Genomic DNA, 14397 nt, shown 5'->3' with positions numbered 1-14397 from the left:
ACCTCCAGGTACGTTTCCCTGCACTTTTCGGGTGAAAAGTCCACTAGAGGCGCTAAGTGGTATCATTTTTTCTCCGTTCCAGATGGTTAAATAAAGTTTATAAAAACAATAATATGAGTAATGTACAGACTTCTCAGTAGGCCTATACACTCATTTTAATATAAATTAGGATTTTTTCCCACGCTTTTGAGGTGCCACACAGCCCAGTCTCACGGCAGTTCGTGATATGGTCACGTCATTTAATCTACTGGTTCGTGATACGGACACGTTTATTTCGTTATTTTCGTGATATCAGCATTTGTATTTATTTATTTAATATATTTATTTGTTTACTAATGTAATGCACGATTATTTCTGCCAGTCGGGCAGCTGTTTAATCGACATTTATTCACGATATCTTATCATGTTTATGTATTTATTTTAATGTTATTATTTCGGTCTTATTGCCAGGGACGCTGGACTGCTTTGCTGTTTATTGATTTTAAAAAAAAAAGTATAAACGACTACACGAATTTTATCAGTAGGAAATCGCGTTGAAGAAGTCTCCTTCCGAACACATCGCGATATTTGGCATCAGTTCATGTGTGCCAGATGTTGGTGAGTAGCAAAATACACTGTCCTAATAATGTTTGATATATTGTCTTTTCTGATGGTCGAAATGAATCAGATTAGCTCATGTTCAGTCACTGCATTATCTGTCATCTCCACGGAGGCTTTGCGTTTCATTGCTTTCTAATTCAAAACAGGGTGATTAAACACTATCTGTCACGTGACGTGCTACAGGCCTAGACCTTCTATCAGCTAATCATATTCATATTAGGTTTAAAGTAAGTTAGTACAATTAGTTCCAAAGTGGTATTTGTAGTAGAATCACAGTAAAAACAACACTTACCTTGCTTTTACCACAGTAGCCTTAGTTTTACTGTGATAGATGTGGTAAAAGGACAGTAACCACAAAACTTACCACACTTTTACCACATTATTTGTAGTTTTAATGTGATATTTTTTGTAAATGCATATTAACCACAACACTTACCATGCTTTTACCACATTATTTGTAGTTTTAATGTGATATTTGTTGTAAATGCACACAACACTTACCATGCTTTTACCACATTATTTGTAGTTTTAATGTGATATTTGTTGTAAATGCACAGTAACCACAACACTTACCATGCTTTTACCACATTATTTGTAGTTTTAATGTGATATTCGTTGTAAATTCACAGTAACCACAACACTTACCATGCTTTTACCACAGTAACCTTAGTTTTACTGTGATAGGTGTGGTAAAAGGACAGTAACCACAAAACTGTCCGTGCTTTTACCTCAGTATTGGTAGTTTTAAAGTGATATTTGTTGTAAATTCATATTAATCACAACACTTATCATGCTTTTAATGCCAAATAATGTAACAAGAAATATTTGTAAGGTAAATCAGTAATTTTTCCATTAAATAATCCAATTTATTTTACATAATGATATTTTCTTTTCTCTTTTTTTTTCAGCTGAAAAGACCAAAAGGGCCTTTCGGACTCAGTCAGCTCATTATTGTTTGAGGAGAAGTAAACAGGAGACGAAAAGCTACAAAGGCAAATATTCGCAATGGTATGTATGTGTTGGTTTTAACCCTAAATCAAACATTTCATCTATTATTTATTTTTATTTATTTTATTTATTATTTGTTGTTTCTTAAACCTTTTCTTACAAAACCCATAGCCCAATCAGTACAAACATAGTCTCAAAGTCTTAATAATTCACAAGATTTAACAAGTTGTCAAATTCGTACAATACTTGTACATAATCATGCAGCTTTTACTTCTTGTGCTGTCAATGGCTAGTGCCTCAATTCCTGTACATATTTATCTCCATATTTGTAAATCAGTTGCGCACCTTCTTGGAAAGTAGTCGGATGTCCCATACACTGTCAGAAAAGTTTATATTAATAGCATTGTATTCATTAAAATTATTACAAATTGGACCCTGTCTGTTGATGTTCCAATGATACATGATGTCTCTCCACAACTCATAACCTTCCTCTGTTTGCAAGAGTGCAAAAGCTAATCTGACTTGTCACATGACATCAGATACTCGATTATTTTGTCGTAATCAGATCAGTTACACTGCTGATAACTGTCCCGCTTGCATGTAAATCATGTTTTTTTTTTTTAAACAAGTTTATATGATTATTGCTTGCTATTAAAGACATACTTGTTTTCGTAGAAATGACCACATATCAGTGAGCTTATTACATAAATGCATTTAACATTTAATTATGCAATACTCCTTACAGAAAAATATCCCACAGTTATGGATAAACTCACAACATCATCATCAAGTCCTGTGCTGGGCACATTGGGCAACAAGTGTCCTCCAACGTATTCGATCCGTGGACCAGTTCTCCTCATCTTCCCATGGGACACTGACATTCTTCTGGTCTTCATGAAACATCTGTCTCCATGTCTTCCTTGGTCTTCCCTGTCTCCTGCATCCTCCTAGTGGTGTCCACTTCATAACTGTTTTTGGGTGGTGTAGTTTGGGCATGCGTAGGATGTGTCCAGCGAGGTGCTCCCTTTTTTTCTGTCACAGTTTCTGAAAGTCTTTATGTGGAGTCCCACTCTTATGATCTCTGATATATGCAGAACCATTATTTAAGTTTTGGTAAAGGACATATTCATTGACATCCATTAGTTCTAGTCATGCAGCGACTTCATGACAATAGTCAAATGTATATTTCGGCAAGTGTATATAGCAGGTGTTTGTCCGAACAATTGAAGATAGTGAGAGTGTTCAGGAAAACCTTTTAAAACAAGCAATATTCATGGAGTTCTGTTTGGTGCTGAAAGAGTATTACAGAAATGACACTTGACAACTGGACATTATTCTGTGAGTTTGTTACCTTTACATTTAGATGGACTTAATGTCTTACATTTAGCTTCATTAAACCTTCGATTACAGTGGTCACTATTTATCCACTATAACTACATCTATGTTATCATTGTATGACTACCTGGTTAATGTAATTGTAATACAGGCCTACCTGTGAATGTATTTTATAGAAGCATTTTCTTGCTGACATTTATAATAATTAACTATTTTAGGTTTCCTTTCATTTAGTTACAATAAAAGTGACCAATAATCACAAGGATATAGAATTAAAGTTGAGAATGTAAAATGTTGTGCTTAAGTTTTCACCTATTTGTTCTTTAAAGGGAAGAAACAAATATATTTTCACATAACAAAGTTGAATCTCATCTTGTGGTTTGTAAAAATATAACTTCATCAGCGATTTTTTTAAATAACTGTATGTGTCACTATAATAGATTGCCCCTGTATCTGGATTTTATGTTTTGTTTACAATTATCTGATTTTTATTCTGTTGTGGATTAGTTTTGGCACTACATTTGTCTTTAAACAGTTTGACATTAAATATTGGAATTTGTTTTAAAAATTGTGTGCATTCATTATGCTTTTGTTACATTTTGTTATATAATATACTGGATATACTATACATACATTGTAAATGTTAGTAGCACTTTAGTACATGCAATTATCTTTAATTAAAAAAACTGCAAACTACCCTGCCATTGCTTTCTCTTTCAAATGTATGCATCAGTCTAATCAAATAAGCAAATTTGTGTCATGATCATATGAATCCAACGTTTTTGGATGGTAACCACACAAAGGAGTCTTTTTGTTTTTAAATGTGAGTTTTATAATTTAATTAGAAACAATACATATTTAACAGCCCAAATATTAAATATTTAAGGAATCTATCCCTGCAGCCGGAACTGGAAGAGATCTGTCATCATTTACCATAATTGGGCAAGTAAGTGTGACGCATCTGTTCAGCTGGGTTGTTATTGGCTGTGACTTTATCGCAGAACTCGCTGTGATTGGACTATCTTTTAACCCATATAAAACGGCGCTTCATGTTACAAAGTATGTTTTGGTGTTATTATTACGTTAGTTATACCTTAAGGTAACTAGAAAGTGTCTCTATGTTGTGAGAAATTTCTCTTTTACCGAGATCCCAACCCTAACCCTAACCATGTCTGCACATTTCAATGAACTACAGCACAAGGCTTCCTGTTCCATTGATATAATGACAGAGATATGTGGGTAATGTAGTTTAAAACGTTTAGTAATGAAACAGTAAATGTTAAATAAATAATATCTTTAATGGGCAACTGGATATCTAAATTTGTTAATTGTGCAAACCTTTATGATATATATGAGGGATAGGTTGCAATTTGATATTTTACTGCGAGCACTTTTAAAATAACCTTTATGCCAGCTTGCCATATATGTCTGAAAACTGTGCCCAACATTATTTAGTAAACATAGCATAAGCAGTTGTCCTTCATATTGTCTCTTTGATACACTAACCGGACTTTGAGTTACAGCCATTTGAAATGTGCTTTCTTTTGCTCTTCTTGGGGCCATTGCTGGGCCCCTGGGGGTGGACGGGCAGTACAGTCTACACAGATTTTAGATTTTGAACTATTACTATATCACAAGGATAATGGACCGTTCAGTAAAACAACAAAACAGTGCCAAAATATCCTTTTCACCCCATCTGACTGCTGATTATTTGCCTGACATCAGTAATGTCTATGCTTTCATTTTAAATGCAGTAGTAGATGTACTAGAATGATCAACATGGATCATCTTCAATTATACTTAAAGTGTTTGTAGCAAGATAGCCCACTGCAGCCTCTTGTTATTCACACACCTTCTCTTTATTTCACTAAAAACTGGCATACATGCAAGTATGTGCAACTTTTGCTGCATTGTTGTCCCAAATATCATTAACCACAACAAAATGTTTATGTCCTAAGTAAAATAATTATGGTAATTAATTATATTTAGTTGTTTTTAAATTATGAACTAAGCTAAATAAGAAATTCAAATTTCTCAAATAAAATTCTGTCCCAAACACCACTTTCAATACACAATATTCACCATACTTTATTACACAACACTTTATTTGAGGACACAACATAAAGTTGATAAAGTAGCATAAAGACAAATGAGATTCAAGATAAATAACAATGAGCCTTCAAAAATACATTAACATCAAATTAATCCATTCACAACTGCTGAAGCCACACAAATGAGTGCCAGAGAATCCTATTCAGTCACCTATGATACAGAAAACAGATTTTATATTGTGTTGGAAAAAATTAATTCAATATCACAGCTAAACTGGTTTCTTGCTCTTCCCTGTACGTCTCTATCGTGTTCGTGTTCTTCAGTTTGTTCGTGAAAACAGTTTGTTCAGTTGTGCCCTACAGTACAACTGATGAGCAGAAGATGTGATTACTGATGTGGTGTAGCTTTTTCTCAGAGGAAGAAGTCTCAACATCCCATCGTCAGGCGTTCTCCAGTCCTGCTCTGTAAGTAAAACAAAAAACACAAACAATTCAAATTAAACTGTTTAATGGACAGTCAGGTCAGCTTATGTTCTGTGTTATTTAAAGCTACATTGTGTAAGATTTTCTCCAATATAGCGGTGAAATTGTATAAGACTACCAACTGAATATTACTTTCTAGCCCCTCCCATTCCGAGGGCGTTTTAACTCCTACGGTGGCCGTATTATTATGAGTAATCTCCCCCTCGCATTCGTCACGGTGCCACTAAGTAAAGGCTCGAAAGGCGAAGCTTGAATTTCCAGGTATGTCCCTCTTTGGCTAATGTATTTTCAAGATGGAGGCGCAACATGGCTGCCGCCATTCGAGCGACTCGCTCATATGTATTCTGAATGGCAGATTCTACACTTACGAGAGTACTTGATTAGTTGGTGGAAGTAATTACACATGAATGAGCACATATAATTTTGAAAGAACAAAGTGTTTTTTTGCAAAGAATCAACATAAAAAATGACACAGTGTAGCTTTATTTAAAGCAGTGATGGGCTACTCTGGCCCTCAGCGTCCACTGTCCTGCAGATTTAGCTCCAACCTCGAACCATCCTGCCTATTGTCTACAAGTAAACCTGAAGACTTTGGTTAAAATGTTCAGATGTGCTCAATTAGGGTTGGAGGTAAACTCTCCACCTCAAAAAGGAGAACGCAAAAGGGCCAGAGTTGCCTGTTCCTTATTTAAATTTACAAAGCAGCAGTCAGTACATTATATAATATACACATTGAAGTATTATATATATATAATATTGCAGCACATAATATAAGCTAAGTACTGAAGAAAAACAGTTTAACCCATATAAAAATCGAGTGATAATCTGTACAATGTAAAATTGTCAAGATCAAATTATGTAATACACAGCATTGTTTGAATACAAGACATACCAATGGACTTGCGCACCTTTCTGTCTTCTTTGGGCACCAGATGTTTCTTCCTCACCCGAAACAAAGGACTTATTCGATTAGCTTGCGTTGATATAAGGACTGGTCTTCCTTCTCTGCTGTAAAACAAGAAAGTCTCCACTTACTCTATGTGCAATTACTATTGTTCTTGAAACATACCAATTAACACAGTTATAATTAAGTTAATTTACCATACGATTCAGGGGAGAACATTTGATGAGTAAATACTGATTGAACTATTATAGAAACTTTACCTGGGAAGGGCTGATCACGGCAAGATTTGCTGCGACTCACTAGTAGATCTTGTGAGGGTTGGTTCCTAAAAGAGCTGTTGAGTTTGATATTGTAGAGCTTTAAAAAAGACAATCCTGCAAAACAGAAAGGAAGGTCATTTTAATACATTACTTGCAAGTAGTCAGTTTATATATAACATTAGGATTTATTTATGTAAGGAGTGTTGCATAATTATATATTAAAAGCATTTTTATGTAATAAGTTCACTGATATGTGAGCATTTCTATGAATAAAAATATGTCTTTAATAGCATGCAATAATCATATGAACTTAAAAAAGTGATTATGATAACATGACATAATATGTTACATGATAACGTAAAAAAACAACAACATGATTTACATGCAAGCGGGACAGTTATCAGCAGTGTAACTGATATGATTACGACAAAATAATCGAGTATCTGATGTCATGTGACAAGTCAGATTAGCTTTTGCACTCTTGCAAACAGAGGAAGGTTATGAGTTGTGGAGAGACATCATGTATCATTGGAACATCAACAGACAGGGTCCAATTTGTAATAATTATAATGAATACAATGCTATTAATATAAACTTTTCTGACAGTGTATGGGACATCCGACTACTTTCCAAGAAGGTGCGCAACTGATTTACAAATATGGAGATAAATATGTACAGGAATTGAGGCACTAGCCATTGACAGCACAATAAGTAAAAGCTGCATGATTATGTACAAGTATTGTACGAATTTGACAACTTGTTAAATCTTGTGAATTATTAAGACTTTGAGACTATGTTTGTACTGATTGGGCTATGGGTTTTGTAAGAAAAGGTTTAAGAAACAACAAATGATTGATAAAATGTTTGATTTAGGCTTAAAACCAACACATACATACCATTGCGAATATTTGCCTTTGTAGCTTTTCGTCTCCCGTTTACTTCTCCTCAAACAATAATGAGCTGACTGAGTCCGAAAGGCCCTTTTGGTCTTTTCAGCTAAAAAGAGAGAAAAGAAAATATCATTATATATAATATATCGGATTATTTAATGGAAAAATTACTGATTTACCTTACAAATATTTGTTGTTTCATTATTAGAAATTAAAAGCATAATAAGTGTAGTGATTAATATGCATTTACAACAAATATCACTTTAAAACTACCAATACTGAGGTAAAAGCACGGACAGTTTTGTGGTTACTGTCCTTTTACCACACCTATCACAGTAAAACTAAGATTACTGTGGTAAAAGCATGGTAAGTGTTGTGGTTACTGTGCATTTACAACAAATATCACATTAAAACTACAAATAATGTGGTAAAAGCATGGTAAGTGTTGTGGTTACTGTGCATTTACAACAAATATCACATTAAAACTACAAATAATGTGGTAAAAGCATGGTAAGTGTTGTGGTTAATATGCATTTACAAAAAATATCACATTAAAACTACAAATAATGTGGTAAAAGTGTGGTAAGTTTTGTGGTTACTGTCCTTTTACCACACATATCACAGTAAAACTAAGGCTACTGTGGTAAAACCAAGGTTAGTGTTGTTTTTACTGTGATTCTACTACAAATACCACTTTGGAACTCAAACAATAATGAGCTGACTGAGTCCGAAAGGCCCTTTTGGTCTTTTCAGCTGAAAAAAAAAGAGAAAAGAAAATATCATTATGTAAAATAAATTGGATTATTTAATGGAAAAATTACTGATTTACCTTACAAATATTTCTTGTTACATTATTTGGCATTAAAAGCATGATAAGTGTTGTGATTAATATGAATTTACAACAAATATCACTTTAAAACTACCAATACTGAGGTAAAAGCACGGACAGTTTTGTGGTTACTGTCCTTTTACCACACCTATCACAGTAAAACTAAGGTTACTGTGGTAAAAGCATGGTAAGTGTTGTGGTTACTGTGAATTTACAACGAATATCACATTAAAACTACAAATAATGTGGTAAAAGCATGGTAAGTGTTGTGTGCATTTACAACAAATATCACATTAAAACTAAAAATAATGTGGTAAAAGCATGGTAAGTGTTGTGGTTAATATGCATTTACAAAAAATATCACATTAAAACTACAAATAATGTGGTAAAAGTGTGGTAAGTTTTGTGGTTACTGTCCTTTTACCACATCTATCACAGTAAAACTAAGGCTACTGTGGTAAAAGCAAGGTAAGTGTTGTTTTTACTGTGATTCTACTACAAATACCACTTTGGAACTAATTGTACTAACTTACTTTAAACCTAATATGAATATGATTAACTGATAGAAGGTCTAGGCCTGTAGCACGTCACGTGACAGATAGTGTTTAATCACCCTGTTTTGAATTAGAAAGCAATGAAACGCAAAGCCTCCGTGGAGATGACAGATAATGCAGTGACTGAACATGAGCTAATCTGATTCATTTCGACCATCAGAATATACATTATATCACGCATTATTAGTACAGTGTATTTTCGACTACTTACCAACATCTGGGACACATGAACTGATGCCAAATATCGCGATGTGTTCGGAAGGAGACTTCTTCAACGCGATTTCCTACTGATAAAATTCGTGTAGTCGTTTATACTTTTTTTTTTTTTAAATCAACAGCAAAACAGTCCAGCTTCCCTGGCAATAAGACCGAAATAATAACATTACAATAAATACAAATATAAACATGATCAGATATCGTGAATAAACGCCGATTAAACTGCTTTCTCTGCTGCAGCACGCCTGGCAGAAAGAATCGTGCATTACATTACTAAAAAAATAAATAGGCTAAATAAAAATGCTGATATCACGAAAATAATGAAATAAACGTGTCAGTATCACGAACCAGTAGATTAAATGACGTGACCATATCACGAACTGCCGTGAGACTGGGCTGTGTGGCACCTCAAAAGCGTGGAAATAATTCCTAATTTATATTAAAATGAGTGTATAGGCCTACGGAGAAGTCTGAACATTACTCATATTATTGTTTTTATAAACTTTATTTAACCATCTGGAACGGAGAAAAAATGATACCACTTAGCGCCTCTAGTGGACTTTTCACTCGAAAAGTGCAGGGAAACGTACCTGGAGGTACGTATTTTAGGTTTTGCAAAAATGTAGGCAGAGTAACGTATTTCCCATGAGCCTGGGTTGTAATAAGGCAATCTCTTTGATTAGTTTCATTCCATTAAGATGTTGCAGACACCTAAATGTCATAACAAAGAAATGCAGTACTTTTTAGATTTACTATTATTAATGATAAGTCAAGCATCACTATAGAGTGCAACAGTTTGGTTCCGGAAGTAAAAACTCAATTTATTTTCTCAAAAAGGAAACTGATTTTGAATGATAAGACAAACCTACTGTGAGGTAAAAGATTGTTAATCCATGGTATTTGTTTCTGCTGAAGATGTCATATTATTTTTAAAATAATTCCAGTATAATTCCAATTCCATTAACAGTAAAATTCCTGGTGAAAAACTACATTACCCATTATGCTGTACAGAATTACACCAATCAGATAGTTGAAAAAAGCAACAAGCTCCAAAACAGCACTGCGAATGATGTAATCGAGTTGATTTCTCTACGCTCTCAAAATACTGAAATGTTTGTGTAAATGCATATTTTGCAATAAACTTAAAATAAATAGTTTTTATACATATAATGAACATTCATTAATGAGTAGTTTTATATTCCTCCATCATTTTTAATTCGATTAGTTCTTTTCCTCACTAAAGCAGTTAAGTACACAGTCTTGTACCTTTGTCTTTTTGTCCGATTTTCAAAAACGGTTTAGCTGCAAATCAAAGTTTGTTGTGATTCATCTCTTAGCTGATTGGCTTAGTTCATGCATGGTTTAATAACTCTTTAACAAAGACTATTTTAAATTTCCGTACGGGAAAAATTAAATGGGAGGAAGGCACTGTTGCACTCTAATACTCTGTATTAATGAGTCCAACACCATTTGTGTTGAAGTGAGGTTGTGCTATTACTTTTCTTAGCGGTCAAACCTAATACACGGCTGTTTCTAGTCTTGACCTTTGTTTGCATATGATGGACAAATTACAAAAGGTAAAACAGGTAAGTAATAATGCAAATGCAATCTGAAAATTATGCAACGCTCATGCAAACCTATTGGTTGGGACTTCTCATCAAGCATAACCGTCTGTGCAGTTTTCCAGAGACGAGTGACAAGAGAACCATAAAGCCCTGAGTTGTTGTTGACGTATGCTGTCATTTAATTGAAAGAGATCATCGTATCAAGCACAAGGGCTTCGGGCTGCCCAATAGGACTATTGACTTGAGCGGTAAGCAGTAAATGTGCCACACACAACCAGCATGGTGCATAGAGCAATAATGAATCTGTTTACGTCAGAGAAGTGCTCTAATAATGTCTGCAAATAAACAAAAACTATTGTACTCATATAAAGGGCATGGCATTAGCTTACACTGAAGGAGAAACCCAGCCAGAGACACTGGAATATCACAGAGACTTCAGCATTCAAATAAGCAACCACACAAAACACCCTAGCAACTACACAGAATTCCTTAGCAACCGTTCACATCGCTAGCATCATGGTGTCAAGATTTAAGCAAGGAACACATAAAAACACCCTACCAACTACACAGAGTCAGGGTTCTCAAGTTGTATCAAAAGCTTGGAGTGAGATCACGTGCGGTTAGGGGAGGAGCCCTAATGGAGCCCCGCCCCCCCCAATTTTACCCATTGTACATAATTAACCAGCACAAATTGAAATTATAACAATTGGTAAATCTGATAAATGACAGAGCAATTCATCACATCAAATATACTCTAATGTTATATTTCAAGATTACAAAAAAATTAAAAAATATAACAAATTGCTCCAAACAGTTTGGAAAAACAAATCTTTTTGCTTTTTCCCTGACGTCTTTGAAAATTACAAATGCAATGGCAATGATTAATGTTGTATGTTTTGACAGGATATAAAATATTACCCAGAGCACTCTGCTTTAATACATGTAGCCTTAATGTAACTAGAAAGACTATTAATACAGTATAATATATAATTTAAAATAAAATGAAGAAATACATCTTCATTCCTTCCCATACCACTAACATTTCCCTTAGCTTCAGATAACGTAAGCTAGCCAAACTGAGCAAAAGCTTCTGGCCTGGTTGCAAAGTAGTTGTAGAGTTTTTGACTGCATCAATAATAATGTATGATGGGCTATATTAAATGTTCAAGCCTAAAAATTTTAGACGAGCTTTCTTCCAACTTACATTCTCCATCACGACGTGTGTTCGCGCGATGTTGTTGGTTACCTAGTAACGAACGTACGAGTCGGTGGCTGAGAATGTTCCGTACACTTCCGTTTGTTCGCGCATCTATTTTGCCTAGTAACGAACGCAATCTGGCCGAGATACCTGCTGGCGGCAGGAAACTTCACTTTGTGTGCCTGCGCCTCGTATACAACCTTATATATAAAGCTTGCATGACAACTTGGTTGGCATTGCCTTTTCAGCGTGAGAAATACACGGTGTGGCGTGTGAGTGTGTGAACTGGTTGAATGCTCTAGCATTGTGGTGGTGAGAATTGAACAATCAAGCAAGCCCTTCGCGATCACCTAAGAACTACATAGCAACACCCTAGCAACTACCCAAGGCTCCCAAACAACCATTAACAACAAAAGCATCATGGCGGCGAGATTTGATCAAGCAACCACATAGCATCACCCTTACAACTATCCAGAATTCATAGCAACCACTGACAACAATAACATCATGATGGTAAGATTTGTGCAAACAAGTATCCATATAGCAGCACCTATGGCGGTGATATTAGAGCAAGCCCTTAGCATCCTAGATACTATTAAAGATAAGTTCCACAAAACCTGCATGAAAGAGTTTTTTCATGAGAGTTTTTTCTCTCATCAAAACCTTAATGAAAGAGTCCTTTTTGACTCCAAATAGAGGTCTCTGCAGATGGTAATAGGAGTTACCAAATCAGGGGGCGAGGCCATAAAAAGGAGGGGCGTTTTCAACCGCGTTACCTGATTTGCCCACGTCACAATGTGGGTAGGTCTTAGGCGTGGGGTCGGGAGAAGGGCATCATTTTCATTGCATGATTTATAAACACCCACCAGTGTGAAAACACCCACAATTTTAGAAACGCCCACTTTTGTTCCGCAGAGACCTCCTACTCTTTGAGATAGGTCCCTCGACATTTTTACCTTTCTAGATAGGTCTTTCGACATTGCGTCAGAGCTGACGCGATGGGGAAACTCCCTTTCTCCTAAATGCTGAATGATTGAATCACGCTATTCCACCTGCAATAACCAAAGGCGTTCAAGCGCAGGAAGGCTGGCCGCTATATACGAGTTTTTCAGAGTTTCTCAGGTTTGTTTTTAATGATCTAATGAACATTATTGTCTGAACAATCGACACCCACCCAGGTACACATGAGAACAGCATATCGAGCGGGCTCTCTCTCTCTCTCTCTCTCTCTCTCTCTCTCTCTCGTCATTTGCATAAAATTAAATACGGCGTTAAGATGTGTGGTTTCATATTCCCTGGTTTTTGAGGCACTGTCTTATGAGAATTGATTTGGATATTGCTTTTCAATGCAGTGCCAAAAGGTATATTGTACAATTTTCAACCTCAATCAGCAGAATGAACTCAAGCTATGTTAGAAAAAATAATAACGTAGGAGATGAACATCATAAATCCACGTTGTTTGGACCGAGGCCGATATTGCACTGTACAGGGAAAGAACACAGTGGCCTGAGACGTAGGCTATCTTTCAGAAATCCAGTTCTCCTCCCAGAGATACGCTCCAAACGTTCCCTCAGGGATCAGCATTGTTCACTTCCACTTGGCCCGATGCCAGTAAATCCATTATGGAGACTACAGGGAAGCGCTTGACAGAGGGAACGTCCAGACTAATATACAGTGAGTCCAAACATCTAAGAACACGATGAAAATCGCATTTAAACCTGGAGGTTATGACATGAAAGAAATATATCTAATATAGATCCTCTACTGGAGGTACAACTCTGTAGAAAACCTAACTCAGACTATTTCAGGTAACTTGCATAACGTAATCAGATTACTTTTTTGATGTTACAATTTACAAGTAAAGTAACAAATTACAAGTAATGTGCATCCTGTAATCAGATTACTTTTCTGATGTAACAAGCAAAGTTACGCATTATGTAACTTGCATAACGTAATCAGATTACTTTTTTGATGTTAAGAGGAAAGTAACAAATTACAAGTAAGATGCATTATGTAATCAGATTACTGTTCTGATGTAAAGAGTAATGCATTACATGTATCATACATTATGTTATCAAATTACTTTTTTTAATTAACTGCAAATTACAACCTATTGAATCTAATTACACATACTTTTATTTAGCCAAAAAAAAGTTACTGCAGATGAAGTATTTTCAAGAACAACTGTCACAGTTATAGTATGAATTGTAGCTGAAATATAGCTAGTGATGCATGATGTCCAAATATAGTGGACAGATAATTAATCAGAATTTCCTCCCAATCTAAAATCAATATTTGGAAAGTTTAACTTAGATGTTAGATGATTCCTAAGATGTTACTTGGCATTTCTGACTGACCATTGGCAATCTTGGTTTGGAAAATAAATATTCCACATACTTAAGCACTGGATGATGCACTTGAGTCCGCTGTAGAGGTTAATGTGCAACAATGCCATCAAAACCCATGCTTATACAAGAAATGGCTTTTAAATAGCTCTCCACTTTAGTGACCTATGCATGAAAGGGTTAATCATAAGCAAGATATCATAGATACTTATTATTTTT

The 14397-nt window shown here is 35.2% G+C and overlaps 2 long non-coding RNA genes across 3 annotated transcripts; one reads left to right on the top strand and one right to left on the bottom strand.

Moving 5' to 3' along the window:
• Positions 1–450: 450 nt before the first annotated feature.
• Positions 451–3579, top strand: LOC143706171 (uncharacterized). The gene is made up of 3 exons (XR_013192941.1): positions 451–597; positions 1509–1608; positions 2294–3579. It is a non-coding gene; the product is annotated as an uncharacterized LOC143706171 (long non-coding RNA).
• Positions 3580–5147: 1568 nt separating this feature from the next.
• On the bottom strand, positions 5148–6690 carry LOC143706138 (uncharacterized). Of its 2 annotated transcripts, none has more exons than XR_013192936.1 (3): positions 6582–6690; positions 6310–6425; positions 5148–5397 (listed from the first exon to the last, which is right to left on the bottom strand). It is a non-coding gene; the product is annotated as an uncharacterized LOC143706138 (long non-coding RNA). The 2 variants fall into 2 exon arrangements; XR_013192937.1 differs by having other exon boundaries at positions 6310–6422.
• Positions 6691–14397: the final 7707 nt, after the last annotated feature.

This window comes from Siphateles boraxobius, unplaced genomic scaffold (assembly GCF_051911475.1).
Source record: "Siphateles boraxobius isolate OS27281-9 unplaced genomic scaffold, OSU_SipBor_1 41, whole genome shotgun sequence".
NCBI lineage: Eukaryota > Metazoa > Chordata > Actinopteri > Cypriniformes > Leuciscidae > Siphateles > Siphateles boraxobius.
Note: the sequence above shows the minus strand (reverse complement) of the source record. Positions and strands in the feature narration are given on the sequence as shown.